Raw genomic sequence first — 20,670 nt, forward strand, 5'->3', positions numbered from 1 at the left:
CTTTACCATTTTTGGAAATAGGTTTTTCTATAGTCACTATTTAGCTTATGATGAGCTTGAACTCTAATCCTGCCTCTCTCCCAGAAGTTCGAGAATCATAGCAACATTCAGGGTAGGTCTTCCTCAGCTAATCCTCTCCGGAACTGCCTCTCACACACACCCAGAAGTGTGGCTTGCTACATCAGGTATCTCTCAGTCTAATCAAGCTGACAATCAGGAGTAAATGTCAAAGGAACTCAGCCCAAATTAGCACTTCCGCAATGCCTGTGGCTGCCTTCACTCCGAAGAGCATGTCAGAGGCCATAAGAGCCCACAAGTATAAAGCATTTGTTTCCCATAAATCTTGGAAAAACATTCCACCCACTGGTCTACAGTATACTTTACTCCAAAGACAGTTCAGCCATACTTTCCAACACATGACTGAGGAACTTCCACTGAGCCTTCCTTGGGCAGTTCTTCGGCTAATCAGATCTATAGGATGTCCCACTTCCCGTGTGCTCTGAGATTTATCTTACAGCCTACCCATCTTATTGCCCTAACTGTCTTTGTCATTTTATGAACTTGGGTCGAGTGCTCAGCAAAGACTCCAAGACTGCTATGCATGGCTCATATTTATTGAGGCTCCTCCCCCACACACCTTTTCATAGCTTCTTCCTTCTCAGAACTTCACCTAGTTCTCTCTAGGCACAGCTCTCTCATCCTCTGGTTGCCATCATATCTGATCAGCAAGGCTGCCAATGTCTTCTTCCTGAGCTTAGAATTCAGAAACTACTCAGGCAGAAAGCTTAGAACTAATGTTGCCTGTTTCTTTTCTCTCAAGGCCAGGGATCTGTGCAGACTACCGTCTGATATCTGAACTCAGTGGTTTCATACTTTCTCTTGTTTTTTCATAGTTTACAGTAACCAGTAAAGGTCTGGTCTTTCTTGCTCCCTCATGACTCTAAGGGGACATCTGTCCACATCTGATACGTGGACTTTCTGAGATGCACCCAGAGTCTTCAGACTTGCCAAAGGAGATTAGGTCATTAGAGCGATGCATGTGGAGCTACAGAGGCAAATGCAGACCCTTTCCTTGGAATTTTAGTTAAATATCTGGTGTCCAGAAAGGTACCACAAAGGGACAGAGAGGACTTAACAGGAAACGATAAAGTAACTTAATCACAAAGTATGCATTTCTGAAGTCATGTGTTCATCTATACCAGCTACCTACCTACCTACCTACCTGTTTATCTATCTGTCTATCTATCTATCTATCTATCTATCTATCTATCTATCTATCTATCTACCTACCTACCTATCTATCTGGTCTACAGAGAGAGCTCCAGGACAGCCAAGGCTACACAGAGAAACCCTATCTTGAAAAACCAAAACCAACCAACAAAACAAACAAAAAACCTTGAGTTTGATCCCTGGATCTCACAGTGGAAAGAAATAACTGACCTCTAAAAGCCTTCCTCTGACTTCCACTCATGCATCATGGCACAGACACACACAGAACATCATGCACACATATTCACACAATAATAATAAAGTTTAAAAAGAATAATAAGAAAGTTAAAAGTCTAAATAGTAAACACAGTTAAATGAGCTTAGTTAAACCGAGCATGTGATTCACAGCTGTAATTCTAGCTCTAGGAGGTAGGAAAGCTAGAGTTGACTACCAGCCTCTGTTACATAGTAGAATCATCCCAGCACTGAATGAAGAACCTAAGAAGCCTTAACAAACCCAAGTCTCTTTAAGGTCACAGTAAAAAAAGAAAAAGAAAGAAAAAGGGACATACAGAACTGAAGTAGTATGTGCAATCAGCAGGCATGCTGTGTCGCAAGAACTGTGGCCTTGCCCTTGATATCAGTGACATGACGATACCCTAGGCCCTGCTTTTGGATGATGCCTAATTGATTCATGCTGGGTGTTTTCATTACTTCTCTATCGCTGTGATGAAACACCATCACCACGGCAACTTTGGGGGGAGGGCGTATTTGGGGAAGAACCCATCCTAGTGAAGCATGAGAGCAGGCAGGTATGACAGACAACTGGGTGCTGAGTGCAGAAGCCGAGGAAGGGCTCAGCTCTTACACATAAGCAAAAGCAGAGAGCCAACCGGGAGCTGTATACAGGCTTTATAACTTCAAAACCTGCCTCCGGCGACATACTTCTTCCAGCAAGGCCACACCTCCTGACTCCAAAGAGCACCACCAGTCAGGGACAACGGAGTCAAAAGTCTGAGACTCTAGGATCCAGCTCAGTCAAACCACCGTGTTCTTCGCCCTGGTGCCCATAGTCTCATGGCCATCATAATGCAAAACGCCTCTGTCCAGTTTGGAAAGTCCCCATAGCCTTTCGCAGCCTCATGGCTTCAAAGTCCACAGTGTTCTGAGACGCAAGGCAATCTCTCGACTGCAATGCCCTGTAATATCAAAAAGTAATTTGCATCCTGTAATACATAATGGTACGGAGTATCTGTTGCCATTCTAACAGGGAGGACGGAGGCACAGCGAGGAAATGCTGGAGCAAAGCAGGAGCAAACGCCAGTAGGGCAGATACCAACTTTGATAGCTCCTTGCACAGTGTCAAAGGGCTTAGTCGGCTCTTTCTCCCTTTCTGATGTTGATGTTTGAAAAATTCTTTTTTCTCTGTGGTCCCACTCCCAGTTCGCAGCTCTTATTGGCTGAATCCCATGGTTCTGGCATTTTTAACATCTAGTCTCCAAAATAACTAGATAACAAAATAACACACTTCACTTCCAGCTTCACAAAATGGCCTCTTGGGGCTTCTTGCCCTTTTAGGGCCTTCATGTAGGGACTACCTTGCTACATGTCTGGCCTCAGCCACTCTCTGAGAATGTGGATGAGGATTCCATAACTCTTTACTTGTGCTTCCTTTAGGACTCTAAAGCCAGTATCACGTGAGCATTTTTCTTCTACTAGTGGGAAATTTGGCCAGGTGGTTGCCCTTTGCTCCAGTGAAGATCTGACCTCTCCCCAATCTCCTTTATCCCTTTTAGCATAAGCCTTGGCTACAACATTAGAGTTTCTGGTGTGTCTTTTCTCTTCAAACTGCACATTTGCATTTCTTTCTGCCCCATTTACTCTCACACTTTCATTAAGCGTGATTACCAATAACCACACAATAGAATCAATATTAGGCTGCCTTGAAACCTCCCCGCCAAACAGATTAACCCATTACTTTTTAATTTGGCCTCAGAGACGTTCTTAGGACACGGGCAGAAAGCAGCTACATTGTTGGTCAACATATCACGAAGTCACAGTCAGGTCTGCCGTAGCCATAGCCTTCACCCGGGACCAACTTCTGCACCAGTTACTCTTCTGCTGCTATGATAACACACCCTGACCAAGAGAAGGATTTATTTGACCTTATGTTTCCAGAGGGATTAGACTCCATTGCTCCCATCATGGAGAAGTGTGACAGCAGAAGGCATGATGGCTGGTTGCTGAGAGAAGCCCACGTCTCTGAAACACACTGTCAGGAAGCAGAGAGGACAAGCTGGGAAGGGTCTGTGGCTTTAGAACACCAAAACCTCCCTCTGGTAAACACTTCTCTATCAAGGGCACACCTCACAACCTTCCCAAAGAGCACCCTGAACTAAGGACAAATCACATGCCTGAGATTATAATAAACATCCCACTTAAACCACCACAATGGAGGCTTCTTCCTTGCCCAGGCTTCCTACCATTCTTTGCTCGTTTTCTGATTGAGTGGGCACTTGCCTCAGACAACCAGATCAGGGTTCGAGTGTACATGATTTCTGCTTCTCTTGGATAATCAGATCAGGGTTTGTATGTATGATTTCTGCTTCTCTGGCCTGGGCAATCATCTGGAGTATGTTTATGCAGTTGTGGGTAGACGGCAGAAGGGAGGAAACCGATCCCTGTGGCGCTTTCTTCAGCCTCTAGCAGCCAATCTCTACTGCTCCACCTTGTGTGAGGGAGACCACCCCAGCACCAGAGAATTCTCTTTTCTGGATTTAGGGCAGGCGTTTAGGAAAAGTTAGCATGGTGTTTTTCTAGTTGCTTCCGGACCACATGATTTCACCTTCACATCACCTTGAAACACTTGGTGCGTTTCTTTGCACCAAATGGCATCCAAACAATAACTAAAATTCTAGCTAATTGGGGCCAGTGAGGAGTGCTTAGCCTTAGAGGTGAGGGTGTCACGTCTGTCTTCTTCAGTATCGATGACACTATTGGCAGTAAGTTTGTATTTTCAGGAATGTAATTCAAAGTACCAACGGAAGTGATATGTGACAAGATATCAAATCTATACGTAGAAACATGCACTCTCTCAGTGATAGCCCAAAAATTCTCTCTGTGGGCACTGATCCTTAAATTTAAAAGCAATTTATATACATACTAAAGATTTCCATGGAGAAGAACAATTCTGAATCTGAAACTGTTTTCTTTCTTTTTTTTTTTCTTTCTTTCTTTTTGCCTTGTGAAAGCAAGGCTAGTTTAAAAAAAAATCCACAGTAAAGGAAATAATTTAGGACTATCTGTTAAATACAGATGCTATAAATAACACAAACCAAACAAAAACTAAAGCCCTTGGCCTCATAAGAATATAATCAATGGATAGAGGTCCACTTAGCTGGAAAACTCAAGTTGGGAATACCATAACCTAAAGTCTAAAAACAAATTTTAAAATATTTTTGGGGCATGCATTCAGTTTTAGATTGGAAAAGAAAATTTGATACACTTTTGAAAAACAATGACACAGGAAAGGTTCTCTTTAAAATAAGCTAAGTAAACTTGGCCTTCCTTCCCTGGTTTCTGAAGATAGTGGGACAGAAAGATCGTTATCTGGAACTGAAATAACAAATCAGCAGCGTTGTTGCTGTCAGACACAGGCTTCGCTGGGCTGGAGTATACAGTGCAGCTCTGTCAGGCCAAAGGACCAAATGGACTAGACTAAACCAACTAGGACTTTGTTTGTTTGTTTGCTTGCTTGTTTGCTTGTTTGTTTGTTTGAGACGGGGTTTCTCTGTTTAGCCCTGGCTATACTGGAGCGTGTTCTGTCGACCAGGCTAGCCTAGAACTCAGAGATCCACCAGAGTGCTGAGATTAAAGCTGTGTGCCAGCTCATTACCCAGCTCAACTAGGACTTTTTTTGAAACACCTCAGCATACTTTTCCTCCATGTATAGAAGAAAAGAGGATCTTAAGAAGTGTAACTTGGGCTCCAGGGATGTTCAGCCGTTAAAAGCTAGGCTCAAAACCAAAAAATATAAGAATTGTGGTTTAATTCTGTCCTTATCCACATCATACCACTTACCAGAGCAAGGCTACAACTTTGTAATGGCAAAGCCCCAAAGCTCAGACCTCGGAGAGATGCTTTCCAACGCCACAGTAGAGGGAAGGCCTAGAGACCTGTCAGAGAAAGAAATTGGGCCAAGAGTCTCTGCCCTGGGAAATGCTGACAATCCTCAACAAGGCTTGTTCCGTCCGTTTCTGAGTGGGAAGGATTCTCATGGTGCTTGGCCTTCAAAGCCCTGAGTGAAGGAACATTAGCTGTTTGGAAAATTTGCCCACAGCACACAGACACATGCTGACAGGGGCCTGTTGTCAGCCTGGGGATGTCTTCATTTTACGAGTGTCCACAACATCGTAGGGAGTCGAAGGCTCCAGCACGTGCTTAGGGCTCCACCATCACTCATTTCTGCATCTTCTGAATCTTCCATTTCTAAAATTACACAAATTACTGTTCGGTCATGCTCAGTGAGTTTGCAAAGTGTTTACTCCTTAAATTGTTGTCTGACTTACACAAACACACACACAATAAATAAATAAATGTAAATATTTTGAGAGACAAAATTTTCCTCTTTTTAAAAGTATATTTTTTGTCTGTGACAACTGTGCAGAATTATTTATTCATTTGTTCTCTTGAGCTAATTGTTCCAAATCCTGCTATTCATCAAAGCGGTTAATACCTGTCTTAGTCGGTGTCACCTTGCTTTGAAGAGAGACCAGGCCGTTACAGCTCTTACAAAGGAAAACATTTTAATTAAGGCTGGCTTACAGGTTCAGAGGTTTAGTTCTTCATCACCGTGGTTGGAAGCACGGTGACATGCAGGCAGACATGGTGCTGGAGATTCGAGTTCTACATTTGGGTCAGATCAGCAGGCAGCAGGAAGAGAGAGAAGGGCACTGGGCCTGACTTAAGCGTTTGAACCCTCAAAGTCCACCCCCAGGTGACACACCTCATCCAGCCAGGCCACACTCACCCCAACAAGCCCACACCTCCTGATAGTGCCACACCCTTCGGGCCTATGGGGGCCATTTTTATTCAGATCACCACAATGTTTCTTATAAACCTGAACATTTTGAAGAGCTAGGTTCCATATGGCTAATAGACCCATTTTCCATAACAATGTCAAAAAGAATAATAGTTGAGCCCAAATCCACATAGTTCATGCTATAGTTTAGGATTGAATTTCCGTCAGAGACACTTGTGCCAAAGGCTTGGTCCCTAGATGATGCTGTTAGAACATGTGGCATTTTTGAAAGTCTGGGCTAGCGAGAAGTTTTCACGCACTGGGGTATTCCTGCAAGCAGGACGGTGGCGCACTCAGCGGTTCCTAGCTTTTTGGCTTCCTAATCCTGGGTAAACCGTCCTTGTGTACCACCTTACAAGGACTCAGAAGGGAGGACCCAACTGGTATCAAGCTGGGACTTCAAAACTGAGCAGAAATAAACATCTTCTCAATACAAGGTGATTATTTCATGATAACAGTTTATATAAGCTTACTGGCTAGGTAGAACACTGGAACTTGTCTTGTTTGTCTGCTTTGGTTTTCTTGGTGTTTTTTGAAACAAGGTCTCACGCTCTGGCATGCAGTCGCCTTGGACTCGCTTGCTGGGCTAGACGGAACTCATGGCATTAGCCTCTTAGCGGCCAGATTACAGGTATGTGCCGTGTACCCTATTAAAATATTCTTTAATAGCTAACAAACTGAGCCACTGAAAAGGATCAGTAGATGCAGATGCTTGCTGCCAGCCCTTAGGAACTCAGGTTGATTCCTTGAGCCCACATGGTGGAAGGAGAAAACCAACTCCAAAAAGTTGTAGTTATCCGCTGACCTCCACAAGACCACCATAGCATTCTCTCTCTCTCTCTCTCAATAAATGTTTAAAATTTTAATAAAGTAAATATTATACTGATGGGGACACAGCTACACAGTGTTATATAGTTCTTGCCCTGTCATAAGCAGATAACTTCAGAAAGGCAGAGACCATTAAAGACATCCTGTGCCTGATTCAAACTTCTCCATGTTAATCAGACTCTTGTAACGGCAACACATTCCTGAGAAAGAGGACATACAAGGACAGATTTCTTCCGGCCCCCAGCTCTATATTCTGCTGCAGCTTTACATGTTTCAGTGCAGACACTTGTCTCCTGGTTCTCTGAGGATCTGGGTCAAGGCTGAGTCAGGGGTGAAGGTGTGAAGGAGTAGAGTCAGCGCCTCATAGACAGCGCAGGATGGAGAGCAAAAAGAGAAAGCTCCCAGCACCACACTCCAACACCCACTTCCTCCAGCTAGGCCCCCCGAGCTGAAACTTCCCATTGCCTCCAAACAACGCCATCAGACGATGAACTGGCCGGGGAAGGGGGGTGGATCAGAACACCCATGGAGTAGCTGAGTGGCTGGGCTGACAGCTGGGCACAGAGCCTCCACAGAGGCCTAAACCATAACTGCCCACATTTCCTTCTTTCCACATTTTCCTCCTAGTCCCCTTCATTTTCGTGTTCTATATCTCAAGGGGAGGGAAGGGGCAGACAAACATCAGACCTAACTACGCCTCAAGCGTTTGCATGAGAGAAAAACACATGGTTCACTGGATTAAAAACTGGAGAGATTCATGCATGGTAGACACAATAAGACGGAAAAAGTTAAAACGTGTTAACTGAGGGAAGAAAAACATGGCTGGGAACTGGCAGCTGGGTAGGGGTTAGGGGTGGGGCAGGGGAACTGAGTCAGGGAGACAAACAGGATACTGGGAGGTGAGAAATAAGGGTGGGGAGCAGTGGGCAATCTTAAGAGGAACTAACAAGATCTGTTGCTTATAGTTACCCAGAAAACCTTCAGCACAGTAACAAACAAGTTCAAAAGGAAGACGCTGGAGGGGAGAGGCTCCAGCTGAGGAGGTCCACAGGTCCTCTGAAGTCGCTCTCTCACGTTCTGTCCCCAAGCACTGACTCTTCTGTTGCTGGCCTTGGACTAGACAGATCCTGGCAGAGGACCTCAGACAGGAAGAGTGGAATCTGGGCCCCAGGAAGTACATGCCTTTAAAAATAGGAACTTGGGTTCTGTTCAGTCTAATTTGCTGGCTCCTCTGGTTTTCAACTTTTTCTGCTTGGAGAGGTTTTTCAAATAGAGATATATTTTGGGGAAGAATTCTAGTTTCAAGCAACTAGGCAGGCCCAACCACTCAAGCAGTCACTGAAAATTTAAAAGTTTTGAGGGGGAGGGGCTTCAATTGGCATATATATATAATGAATAAATTGTAAAAAATAAAAAAATAAATTAAAAAATAAAAAAATGTTAAAAAGAAAAGGAAGAAAACTTAAAAGTTGTCTCCCTCTCCCAGGCTTCTCACCTCCCACCTTATCCCCTCTTTCCTGCCCCCTTCCAGGTGCCTCTGAGTCTGGGGTGCTAATTTTGCATTTCATTAGACAAAACTTAACCACTTCTTCCTAGCTTTAAAACACACACACACTCACAATACTTTTTCTTGTTCTAAGAAGTGTATTTATTAAAGAAAAGCTATTTTATATATGCAGGGGTGATTGTGCATGCGTTTAATTCCAGTACTGGAGAGGCAAAGGTTAGTGGATCTCTTCGAGTTTGAGGCCAGCCTGGTCTACTACAGAGTGAGTCCAGGACAGCCAAGGCTACAAAGAAAAAACAAAAAATAAGAAAGGAAGGAAGGAAGGTAGGAAGAAAAAAATGGAAGAAAGGAAGAAAGATTATATCAAAGTATTGAAGTGCAAAGATTAAAAAAAAAAAAAAAAACCACCCTCTCGCCAGTCACTGAGACAACCACTCCAATCATTTTTTATTTTTTTCAGCAAGTCTTTCTTCCCAAAGCTGATAAAGACCTCTGCACCATCCCTAAGGACAACCACATGCTGAGTCTCTCCACAGACAAAGGAGTAAAACTTCCAAAGTGGTTGTGTATGTGCCAGGTTGGGAGACCCAGGGATCAAAGGCTGAAGTCCTCCCGTCCACCTAGAAGCCATGCAATGTCTCTTGCTTTAGATGCAAAGATTCAGGGAGGCAGGCATATAGTTTTTTGGAAACAGAGAGAAAAAGAGAAGATGGCAAGACCATGTCAATACATGAAGCATACGCCACATTCTGCTGGCTGAATCACAGAGGGAGATAAACAAAGAGATGTCATATGTATACACGTGTGCACATAGAGACAGTTCCTGACTTAATAGTTGGCCTAATGATTTTATTTATTTACTTTAGATATAAGATTCTTGGACTTTTTGTTCACAGTCAGCTATTGTTGGATTAGCTGGACCATAGCCTGTAAGTCATTCTAATAAATCCCAAACACACATATACATATATAGATATATATCTATACATATTTGTTCTATCAGTTTGGTTACTAAAGAGAGCACTGACTAATACAGAAGTTGGCACTAGACCTGGTTCTAGAGCAACAGAAATATAAAGATGAATCTTGTAAGTATCTGGAATAGTCTTTTCCATGACCAATACCTACAAATACCAAACTCCTGGGAGTTCCGAGAGTACTGAAAGCCCCTGGAGTGAACTATTTTATACACTTAAGGTGACAAATGCATTTGATTATCCTGATTCACCAACTGTGAGGGATAACAGATTTTAGTGATCGTATATAAGAAACTTAACAATTTTGGGGGAAAAAAAAAAAACAGGCTGTTGGTCAGTTGTTTCTAGCATCTGTGGATAAACTGACAAATATAGGGATGATCTCGGCAATGAAACTGACCAACTTCTAGCCTCTCTGAATATGGTGAACGACAGCAATGAATTTAGTGATAAAACTGAGCTGTTCCAGATGTGCACAGTCTAAAGCAGCAGTTCTCAGCCTGTGGGTTGTGACCCCCTTGGAAGTCTATTGACCCTTTCACAGGGGTCACATATCAGACAGCAGATATTTACATTATGATTCATAAGAGTAGCAAGATTGCAGCTATGAAGTTGTAATGAAATAATTTTATGGTGGAGGGCTCACACACCACGAAGAACTGTATTAAAAGGTTGCAGCATTAGAAAGGTTGAGAACCACTGCTCTAAAATTTCTAAGTGTGCCCTAGAAACGAACCTTCTTTCCAGCAGCCACAGAGCTCAAGCTGCAGAAAATCAAACCAAAGCCCTCATCATAATGTTGGCTGAATTACAGCGAACATTCAAGTCCCAGCCTCAGAGCGCTTTAGCAATTAAACGAGGGGCATTAGTCGGAAAAGAACGGGACCCTGTAACTTGGGATGGGGGTTTGTGGGAGGACCCTAAGGAAGCTGAGAACTCTGAACCCTCAGATTCTCAAGTGTTTATCCCACCTGAAGAAGCCATCACTGTACCCTCCTCCCCACGTCTTGAAATATTGCCCTTTCACCTTTGACTGAAGAAATCAGCCCTTCCTTGACTGCTAACCAGCAGTGACTTTCTCTGAAGGACAAGCCATGCAAGACAGTACAGACGTCCTCCAGGGTCCATCAGTAGATGCCTCTAGACCTGTGTCCACACTTAAGACAGGCAGGCTCCTCTCAGAAGGGAGGGTAAAAAGTATAGTCTGTGAGGAGGAGAGCTGCACTATTAAAGAGCTTAATGAGTTTGCTAATGTACTTAAGAAGTCTAGAGAATATGTGTAGGAATGGATTTTAAGAGTGGGGAATAATTGTGGAAAGAACATAAAACTGGACCAGGCTGAGTTTATTGAGTCTTCTCAAAGGAGAGACCAGGTTTAATATGGAAGTTAGCACAATTAGAAAAGGTGTCAAATGTTTATTTGAATGGTTGGCTGAGCATTTGTCAAAAAAAAAAATGGCCTATAGAAAAGGAATTGGAGATGCTTGATTCTCTATTGATTTAGTGTTGATAAAGGGATTTTAAGGCACAGGGATTTTAATGCTAGAGTGTAGAGGAATTTTAATTCAGAACATGGCCAAAGATCACATCCAAAGACCTTCTAGTTCTGTGTGATACAGCTGGAATACAAACACACCTTTTATTCAAAAGACAGAGGCAAGCAGATCTGAGTTCAAGGCCAGCCTGGTATAGAGCAAGTCAGGTAAATAAAAGTTGAGGTCCAGGCATGGTGGTACATGCCTTTAATCCCAAACAATGAAAGGTAAAGTTAGTTTGTAAAAAGAAGCACCTGTGTTTGAAAGTGATGTCTAATTGAGTGGCAGAAAAAGTGACAAATCAGAGAAAGATTTTACAGAATAGAAGATTTGATAGAGGAGAAGAAAGAGGAAAGGGAAGCTACTTAAGAGGCAATGTATAGAGAAAAAGAAAAAGAGAGGCATGAGAGAGCAGTTTTTACTAGGACAGATATAGAGACAGGTTGAAGAGAAAACAAGCTAGACACAGGTGAAGACAGAATGAGCCAGAGAATGAGAAAAGGAACCAGAAGATTAGAACAGATTGCTGGAGTTAGTTTGAGGCCAAGCAGAACAATTCAGAGGCTGGGAGAAAATCCAGAATGAATAAGTCAGCTGGGAGAAGAGTTTGAGCCAGAACAGTAAGTTAAATCAGCCAGCCCAAGGCTCAGTAAGAACAAGGAAGGGTGAGCTTATTAAGCAGTAAGTCTCAGAGGCTGAAAACAGTCTAGGCTCAGGTTAGAGTGTATGGAGACTAGAAGCTTCCAGGGCTAGGCCTAGGTTAGCAGACAGAGGCAGTAAGCCTCCGAGACAACAACTGTGTGGGAATGCTGTGTAAAACCTAACCTTGCACAATGGAAAGGCCTAGAAGACATGCGCTTCACTAATCCTTTAAAATGAAAAATGGTGAGCCTGGAGTGGTAGCACATCCCTTTAATCCCAGCACTCAGGAGGCAGAGGCAGGAAGATCTCTGTGAGTTCTTGAGGCTAGCCGAGTGCATTCTAAGACAGCCAAGGCAAAACTAAAAACTAAACAAGACAAAACAAAAAAGATGCAAACTGTGAGAAGGGCACCAGCACATTTGAAGAGCTTCTGCCCTTTTCTTGTGCACTGGAGATACTGCTGCTCAGCTGGATGCATTAAATGGGTTTACCTGGACCTCCAGGTAGCAGGGTCCAGGTGGCAGAACTGAATTGCCAGAGGCAAGGTGATCGTAGTTATCATAATGGGCAACAAATAGTAATGTCCGTGATGACCTAACCTGTAATGGTCCAAACACGCCAAGTGAGTTTTATAGTGGCATGGCTAGTGTGAACCTTTGGTGCTAGCTAATCAATTATGGTGTTTCTGCACATGAGATAGACAAGAAGCCTACTGATCTTTTCGTTTGATCAATATAAGCGGAAAAATTCTCAAACAAAGGAAAGACTACACTGAATCGTGACAGAAGGGAATCTCTCAGCCTATGGAACAATTTCCAGGATTGGAAACAGTTTGCAGGCCCAGACCCCCTTGAATGAAGGGGTGGCCAGATTCTCCTGAGGAAGGCGCTTGATAAGACACCTATGGTTTTCACAAGGGTAACTGTCCACTAGGGAAAAGGAAACAAATCAGACTTTCTGGAGTCTATTGATACTAGTTTTGAATTGATGATGATTTCAGAAGATCACAAGAAACATTGTGACTCTCCAGTTAAAATTTGAGCTTATAAAGGTCACGTTACTAATGGAGTTTTGGCTGTTCAGACTCACAATCAGTCTAGTGGGTCCCCAAACTCACCTTCTAGTTATTTCCCCAGCCCCAGAATGTATACTCGGGATAGACATACTAAGAAGTTGACAGAATTCTTACATTGGTCCCCTGACCCATGGAGTGTGGGCTATTATGGTTGGAAAAGCTAAACAGAAGCCTTTAGAGTTGTCTCTCCCAAAGATAGTGAATCAAAAACAGTACTGAGGAAATGCAGAAATTAGTGCCACCATCAAAGACTTGAAAGTGTTGTACCCAGACCCCGAGACCCCAAAAGACCACCAGAGTCAAGTCCATTGCTAAACACATGAGGGTTTATTTAATACAAGCTGGAGCCTGGGTTGCAGCAATCTCTCTGGTGAAGAGGAGGAGTGCGGGCCCCACAGTCTAGGGGAGCAAGCTTTTTAAAGAGAAAAACTGCAAGCAGGGGATTCCATGCCTCGGCGTTACATGATTGGATGAGGGAAAATGACTTTTGAAATGATTTGTTAACTTTAGGTGCCAAGACCAGAAACGCTTCTGGCCTGGTCATCTAGGCTGGTTTCCTAGCAACTGTGTCTGTAGTGGGCAGAAAAGAATGTGGTAAGGCTAGTTCCTCCCGCCAGGTGGCTGGACATCTCTCCACCTGGCTGGCCTTTGTTCAGGCTTGTGCTTTAAACTTTAAACCAATACCCCCAAAAAACCTAATTTTTAATTCTTTGGTCTCTCAAAAGATGAAGGGTGGTGGTTTCCACCACGTCTCCCTGTAACTCTCCAATCTGGCCAGAGTAGAAGACAAACGGATCTTGGAGAACGACAGCTAACTATTGAAATCTCACTCAGGCAGTGACTCTGATTGCAGCTGCTGTAGCCTTACCTGAGCAGAGTATCACGTGCGGCACATGGTGGGCAGCTATTGGCCTGGCAAATGCTTTATCCTGGTGCCTGTCCTTAGAACCACCAGAAGCAATTTGCTTTCAGTTGGCCAGGCCAACAGCGCACAGCCACTGCTTTACATCAAGGCAGCCAGGCGTCACAGGTGGTGCGAAGGGATCCCGGCTGCCTGTCTCTTCCACAATACATCACACTGGCTCACTATATTAACAACGTTATGCTGACTGGACCAAGGAAGCAGGAAATAGCAACTCTGAACTCTTTGGTAACCCATATCAGAAGATGGGGAACAAATCCAACCAAAATTCGAGGGCCTTCTACCTCAGTGAATTCTTAGGAGTCCAGTGGTGTAGGTTATGCAGAGATATTCCTTCTGAGGTGAAGGATAAGTTATTGAACCCGGCCCCTCCCACCACCAAAAAAGAAGCACAATGTTTACTGGCCTATTTGGATTCTGGAGGCAGCACATTCCTCCCTTGGGTGTGTTACTCTGGCCCATATATCAAGTGATTCAGAAAGCTGCTTGCTCTGTGTGAGGCCTAGAACAAGAAAAGGTTCTTCAACAGTTCCAGGCTGCTCTGCCAGCAGATCTGATGGTACTTGAGGTGTCAGTGGCAGATACGGATGCTATGGGTAAATCACAAAGGAGACCTTTGGGATTTTGGAGCAAGAATCTACTATCATCTGAAGATAACTATTCTTCCTTTGAAAGAGCACTCTTGGCCTACTCTTGAGCCTTAGTGGAAAGTGAATGTTTGACAGTGGCCCACCAAGTTACCATGTGACCTGAACTGCCCATCATGAGCTGGGTTTATGACCCACCAAGTCATAAAGTAGGTCATGCACAGCAGCAATCTATTATCAAACGGAAGTGGTATCTATGTGATTGGGCCCAAGCAGTCACAAGCAAGTTAAATAAAGAAGTTGCCCAAATGACTATGGTTTCCACTCCCATTACAATGCCATCTGCTGCCAGTTATGCACCCAAAGCCTCATTTGATGTGTCCTGTGATTGGTTGACTGAGAAAGAGAAGACTGGGGCCTGGTTTAGTCGTTTATGCTATGTAGGTACCCTGTGGAGAGCCACTTGTTTGTCAGGCTGCTTTGTTACTGAGCTCTGAGAGAAAAACATGTTTTCATCTGGAGACAGGGATAGGCAGGTTGTTTGCCAAGGTCACTTCCTTTTGTTTGTGTGAGGATCACACAGACAATTGATGAAGGTAAACAAGTTTGACTTCTCAACGAACCCTTCATTGTATTGATGTGCTTTGCTCTGACTATACAAAGGCACTGTGGAATAAGCCAGTGTGACTGTTTCTACTGGCAGTCCTCTGGAACTGATCCTATGTCTAGTGTGTTGGTTTTCAAATTTTCCTTCAGTCCTTACTCCCCACTCAAGAACTGTTCAACTCTGCTGGCGAGCTCCGGCAGTTTGGTTCCCAAACAAGGACCTTGTTCGGGGAAGCTGTGAAGGACACCACCGGTGTTGGTGAGCTCAGATCATAAAGTAAAGAGAAAAGGGTACAGTGAGTACAATTCGAGAGTGAAAATGGGACAAGGCAGTAGCCTCATTTTTTTTTATGGAATTTAATTAAAAATAGTCTGTATATGTCAGGACTTGAAACTTTCAGGATTATAGAGAAAGAGGAAAGAAAGGTGGGAGGCTTTGAGACAAAATGAGATTAAACCATCGGCTCCTCCAGAAGAGTTATATAATAATAATATAATAATTTCTTGTTAGGAGAAGACTTTGAGAATGACTTAGATCCTGATAAAGTTGCAGAGTTGGAGGAAGAACAAGCTAGGCAGAACAGGGAAGATATAACTGAGTTCTATGGCTTTCCAATTACAGAGCAGCCTGATGGGCAGGGTAATGTGGTAAGAGTCCATGCTTCTCTACCTTTTAAACAATTAAAAGAATTGAAAACTGCATGTGCTTAATATGGCCCTTCAGCATCTTTTACTCAACCTCTGTTAGAATCCTCACTTACTGAGGTCCTCTGCCCAGGGGTCTGGAAGCAATTAGCAAGAGCATGTTTAGCAGGAGAAGATCATTTAATGTGGAAGTTAAAATTTGCAGAGCAGTGTCAAGCAACAGCTAAAATGACTTGAGTTAGAAAAATAAAAAAGGCAACTTCTCAGTTTTTCCAGTAAGAAAGTGAATGGTTAATTCTGCTACAAAGCTTCTGTGGTCATAACAATCAGATTCAACAAAGAGCAAGGTATTTTGTCTGTCTGTCTTGAATGTATAAGTTTACCATAGTCGATATGTCTTGGTTATAGATTATTGGTCATTGGGTATGTTTAAAATCTGTAACATAAAGTTAACTTACTTAAAACCTAGGGTTGGAAACATTCTAAACAACAAATGGACATAACTCATATCCTAGAATTTGGAAAACTAAAATATGTTCATGTAACAATTGATACTTTTTCAGCATTTATCATGGCAATTCCCTTAGCAGGAGAAGCCGCCAAACACATTACAAGTCATTGCTTAAAGTGTTTTGCTACAGTTGGTATTCATTCCTTCCATTATAAAGACTGATAATGGTACTGCATATATTGGTCAAGCTTTTCAGCGTTTTTTGTATGCAAATGGATATAAGTCATAAAGCAGGTATTCCATATAATCCTCAAGGCCAAGGAATTGTGTAGTGTGCCCATGGATCTCTTAAGAACCAATTACAAAAAATAAAATGGGGAGTTATATCCCCAAATCTTAATCGTGCTCTCTTTATTTAAAATGTCTTGAATATGGATATACAAGGCCATTCTGTGGCTGATCGATTGTGGCACCCTAATACCAAATATAATTATGCCCAAGTGAAATGGAAAGATCTGATTACTGGAATATGGCCTTGACCCTGTATTAATATGGGGAAGAGGGCATGTTTTCTGCAGGATGCTGAAGGAGGCAGGTGGATCCCAGAAAGGCTGGTGCGATGTTCTCCAGGAGGAGGATGTTCCTGCTGCTGACCATAGTGAATTCTGTCCTGTTGGTGACTGGAAAGCTGTATTGAGCTTATGCTCCTGACCCACCTTTGTTACATTCTGCTCTGGAGAAAAGATGTTGTGCAGAGAAACTTTTTAGATACAATGTAACTGGACTTGATTGATCTGGTAATCAGGACAATTCCAACAAAATCTAGAAGAATGAAGAAGAGGACTGACTATGGGACTTTGGTGGTCTGACTCTGGTTTTCAGCAGACCTATATTCGGAAGCTTGCCACAGAAACTCTTGGGAGGCCCTGTAACCGCCTGTGTAAATTCTCCTTATGCTTTGTTGTTTGGAAATTTTAGCATTTTTATACAAGATTCAAACTTGAATGTTTCTTGCCATCAATGTAAACTAACAAACCATAATGCTTCTGCCAAAACCGCTATCTGTAGACTTACAGATTGTCTTATCCACCATCAAGGTATTCCACGCAGTATCGCTTACCATGTTCCCCACATCCTGAAGCAGAGGGAGATAGGATTGTGTGGTAGGTTGACAAAATGGACTGTGGAACAAAACCTAAAAATAGGGGGAAATGTTTGCTTTCATTTTATTATTTTTACTTTTTTAAGTAAGGGTGCTCTGCGTAGCCTTGGCTGTCCTTGACTCTCTTTGTGCACCGGGCTGGCTTTGAATTCACAGCCATCTGCCTGCCTCTGCCTCTCTGCGTGCTGAAATTTAAGGTATGTGCCACCACACCCGCCTAGTTTTTTGCCTAATTTGAAGGAGGAAGATACACTTCTAATCTGAATCTTTGAGGTAGGAAGACACACCTCTAACTCGGATCTTTAATTCATATCTAATCTGGGCAACATCTTCTACCCAAAACGTCTATACAGACATGGAAGAACAAAGCTTTTGTTTGCTTTTTTTGCCTGCTTGTGTTCACCTTGCTAACAGGTCCATTCCTTTTCTGGCATTGGAACCTACTTCTTCTGGATTCCAGTGTATACTGAAGGCCAGCTAAGACATCCAGCCTCATGAACAGAGCAACGACTGGATTCTCGTACATTCTGAAGCCCATACGTCATTCTAATAAATCCCATTTCACACATATATGTATATAGATATACACAGAGATTCATAGTATACATTCTATGACTCTAGAGAGCCATGTCTAATACACTTTAGAGTGGTATAGAAAGGATGTACATTCAGTAGAAACTGAATTTCAGATTTTCATCTCACGTGGGGCTGGTGATGGACCCTGGGGTCCACTCTGCCCTGCTCTGCAGCCACCTGTGCAGTCCACTCAGGACTGTATTATTAGGCCATGTCTGGCAGGTTAGATGAATTCACTGCCCTTCAACTTACTGTGATCATCTTAAGATGGGTTTATTGAAAGCCAGGCTGTGGTGTCACTTACCTTTAATCCCAGCACTTGGGAGGCAGAGGCAGGAAGATCTCTGAGTTTGAGGCCGGCCTGGTCTATAGAGTTCCAGGACAGCCAAAGCTACAGAAAGAAATCCTGTCTGTAAAAACAAAATAAAACAAAAATTTGGGTTTATTGGGTGGGAGCCTCATCGGACATCAAGGGCCCCCACACTCTCTGAGCTCTGGTTTTTTATTCTCTCTCCAGAGTCCTCAGATTTAAACAATTTGCAGCTTTCAAAGAGCTCCTCTTAGAGCCCACATGAGGCAAATATTCTGCTGCTGTGGACCATCTGAATCAGTCTCACACCCCACACCTGGGACCAAAATGAAAACCTGTTTATGTCCACAACAGGTGTGTGGTCTCATGTGGGTGGTTGCCACGTGCTGATGTCAGTTTCTTCCCCACTTGCTCCAGCGCATGAATTTAAGCCTCATCTCTGATTTAAACCCAGACCGTGCCAGCCTGGTTATTCTCACAAACCAGCTTGCTTCAGGGACCCTGTCTCTCTCTTCTGAGCACTGGGATTACACGCAGCCATCACACTTGCCCAACATTGGGTGTTGGGGATTTGAACTCTTGTCCTCATGTGTCCATGCCAAGTGCTTACCCGCTGCGCCACCTTCCCAGGCCCTTTTTATGCTTATCTCTCAAAAGCCATCCATGTTTCCTAGTGGTGAGTTGCAGGCTGAGTTGTTTGTCCCTCCTTGCTTCATGCCACCCCTGAGTACCCCAAGTTCCCACTGGATTATCCTATATTGTTCTATACCTCAAAACGCGACTCAAGGCAACGAACTTCTAATAAACATCATTTCTCTACCATCTCCGTCAGGGTTTTGGGTACATCCTGAGCTGGTGTGATTTCATTTGGAATGATGGCAAACTCCTTGAAAACAAACACCAAATTGCATACTATGGTTTGGATGTGGTTCCAACTTGTCCTTCAAGAGTCCATCGTTCATTCCAGACTAGCCAGGAACTTACCATGTAGCCAAGACTGACTTCAGACTCCTGATCTTTCTGTCACGATCTCCAGATGAAACCACCACACACCCATGTCCCTAGGACACTCCTGTTAAAATTTCATCTGAATGGAGAGATTATTTTGGTTGTTTAGTAGTAGCAGCAGCAGCAGCAGTTTTGTTTTGAGACAGGGTTTCTTTGTGTAGCCTTGGGTGTCCTGGACTTGCTCTGTAGATCAGGCTGGCCTTGAACTCACAGAGATCTGCCTGCTTCTGTCTCCCCCAGTGCTGGGTTACAGGCGTGCACCACCACCACCAAGCTTGGCTTGGGACAGGGTTTTTCTTTTCTTTTTTTAACTTTTTTTAAAATTTAGAACAATTTGTTCACTTTGTATCCCAGCTGTAGCCCCCTCCCTTGTCCCCTCCCAGTGCCACCCTCCCTCTTCTCCTCCCATGCCCCTCCCCCCAGTGCACTGATAGGGGGGGTCCTCCTCCCCTTCCATCTGACCCTAGCCTATCAGGTCTCACCAGGATGAGACAGGGTTTTTCTGTGTAACTAGGCTGTAATTCTGTAGACCAGACCAGTCTTGAACTCAGAAAGATTGTCCTGCCTCTGCCTCCAGTGACTCTGTGAACTACCACAGCCCTTGGTGAGATATTAAGAGGTTGAAAACTTAATTAAGGCCAGGCATGGTAACACCTGCCTATAACCCCAGCACTCCAGAGGGGGGCAGAGGCAGGCATATCTCTGAGTTCTAGGCCAACCTGGTCTACACAGCAAGTTCCAGGACAGACAGGGAAACCTGAAGAAACTCTATCTTGAAAAGCCAAAAAAAAAAAAAAAAAAAAAAAACCCAAAACAAACAAACAAACAAACAAAAACAAAAAAACAAACACTGAGTTCCCAAATAGCAATAAAGTTGCAACATAAATCTTCGTATGTGTAAGTCATTGACTTCAAAGTTATAAATCACATCCCTCTGAAATAACATACTTTAATATATCCAAGTCCCTCAAAGCTACTTAAAATCTCAGTGATGCAGAAATACTACATTTGTAATTAAAAAGTAAAAAATTAAGCCCTTGACATATATTATAAGAAAAATAACCAGTAAGCAACCAAACACGAATGGGAATTTTGGCTTGAGCTATCATGTCTCAGGGAGAGCAGCTTTAAGGTCTGCAGAGCCGTTCTCTCTCTAGCTGTCACCCAGCAGTTTCTCCTATACCATGAGGATGTGGCCATGGAGGCCAGGCCTTCACAGCATCCCCTGTGGCCATGGCTCTAAGTATCTTCCATGGCGCCATGGAACCATCTTCAATGTCAGTGTGCCACCACTCCTGCTTATTTCTGTACCACTGTCTTTGAATCACATGTCCTGACAAAACAGAACCCAGGGCAGATGTCCACTGCACTAGAAGTGCTTTCACCCCTGAGTCAGGTAGGCAGGGAATCATACACATAGTTTGAGCTTCATCACACCTCTTGGTCATCCAAACCCTGTGCAGTACTGCTCAGTCATAATCCCAGGACTCAGGAAGTGCTCAGGACTCTCAGGAAGTGAGAATTTGAGGCCAGAGCAGGCTATGTAGCAG

Source organism: Psammomys obesus, unplaced genomic scaffold, assembly GCF_907164565.1.
Source record: "Psammomys obesus unplaced genomic scaffold, mPsaObe1.curated_primary_1811, whole genome shotgun sequence".
Taxonomy (NCBI): Eukaryota; Metazoa; Chordata; class Mammalia; order Rodentia; family Muridae; genus Psammomys; species Psammomys obesus.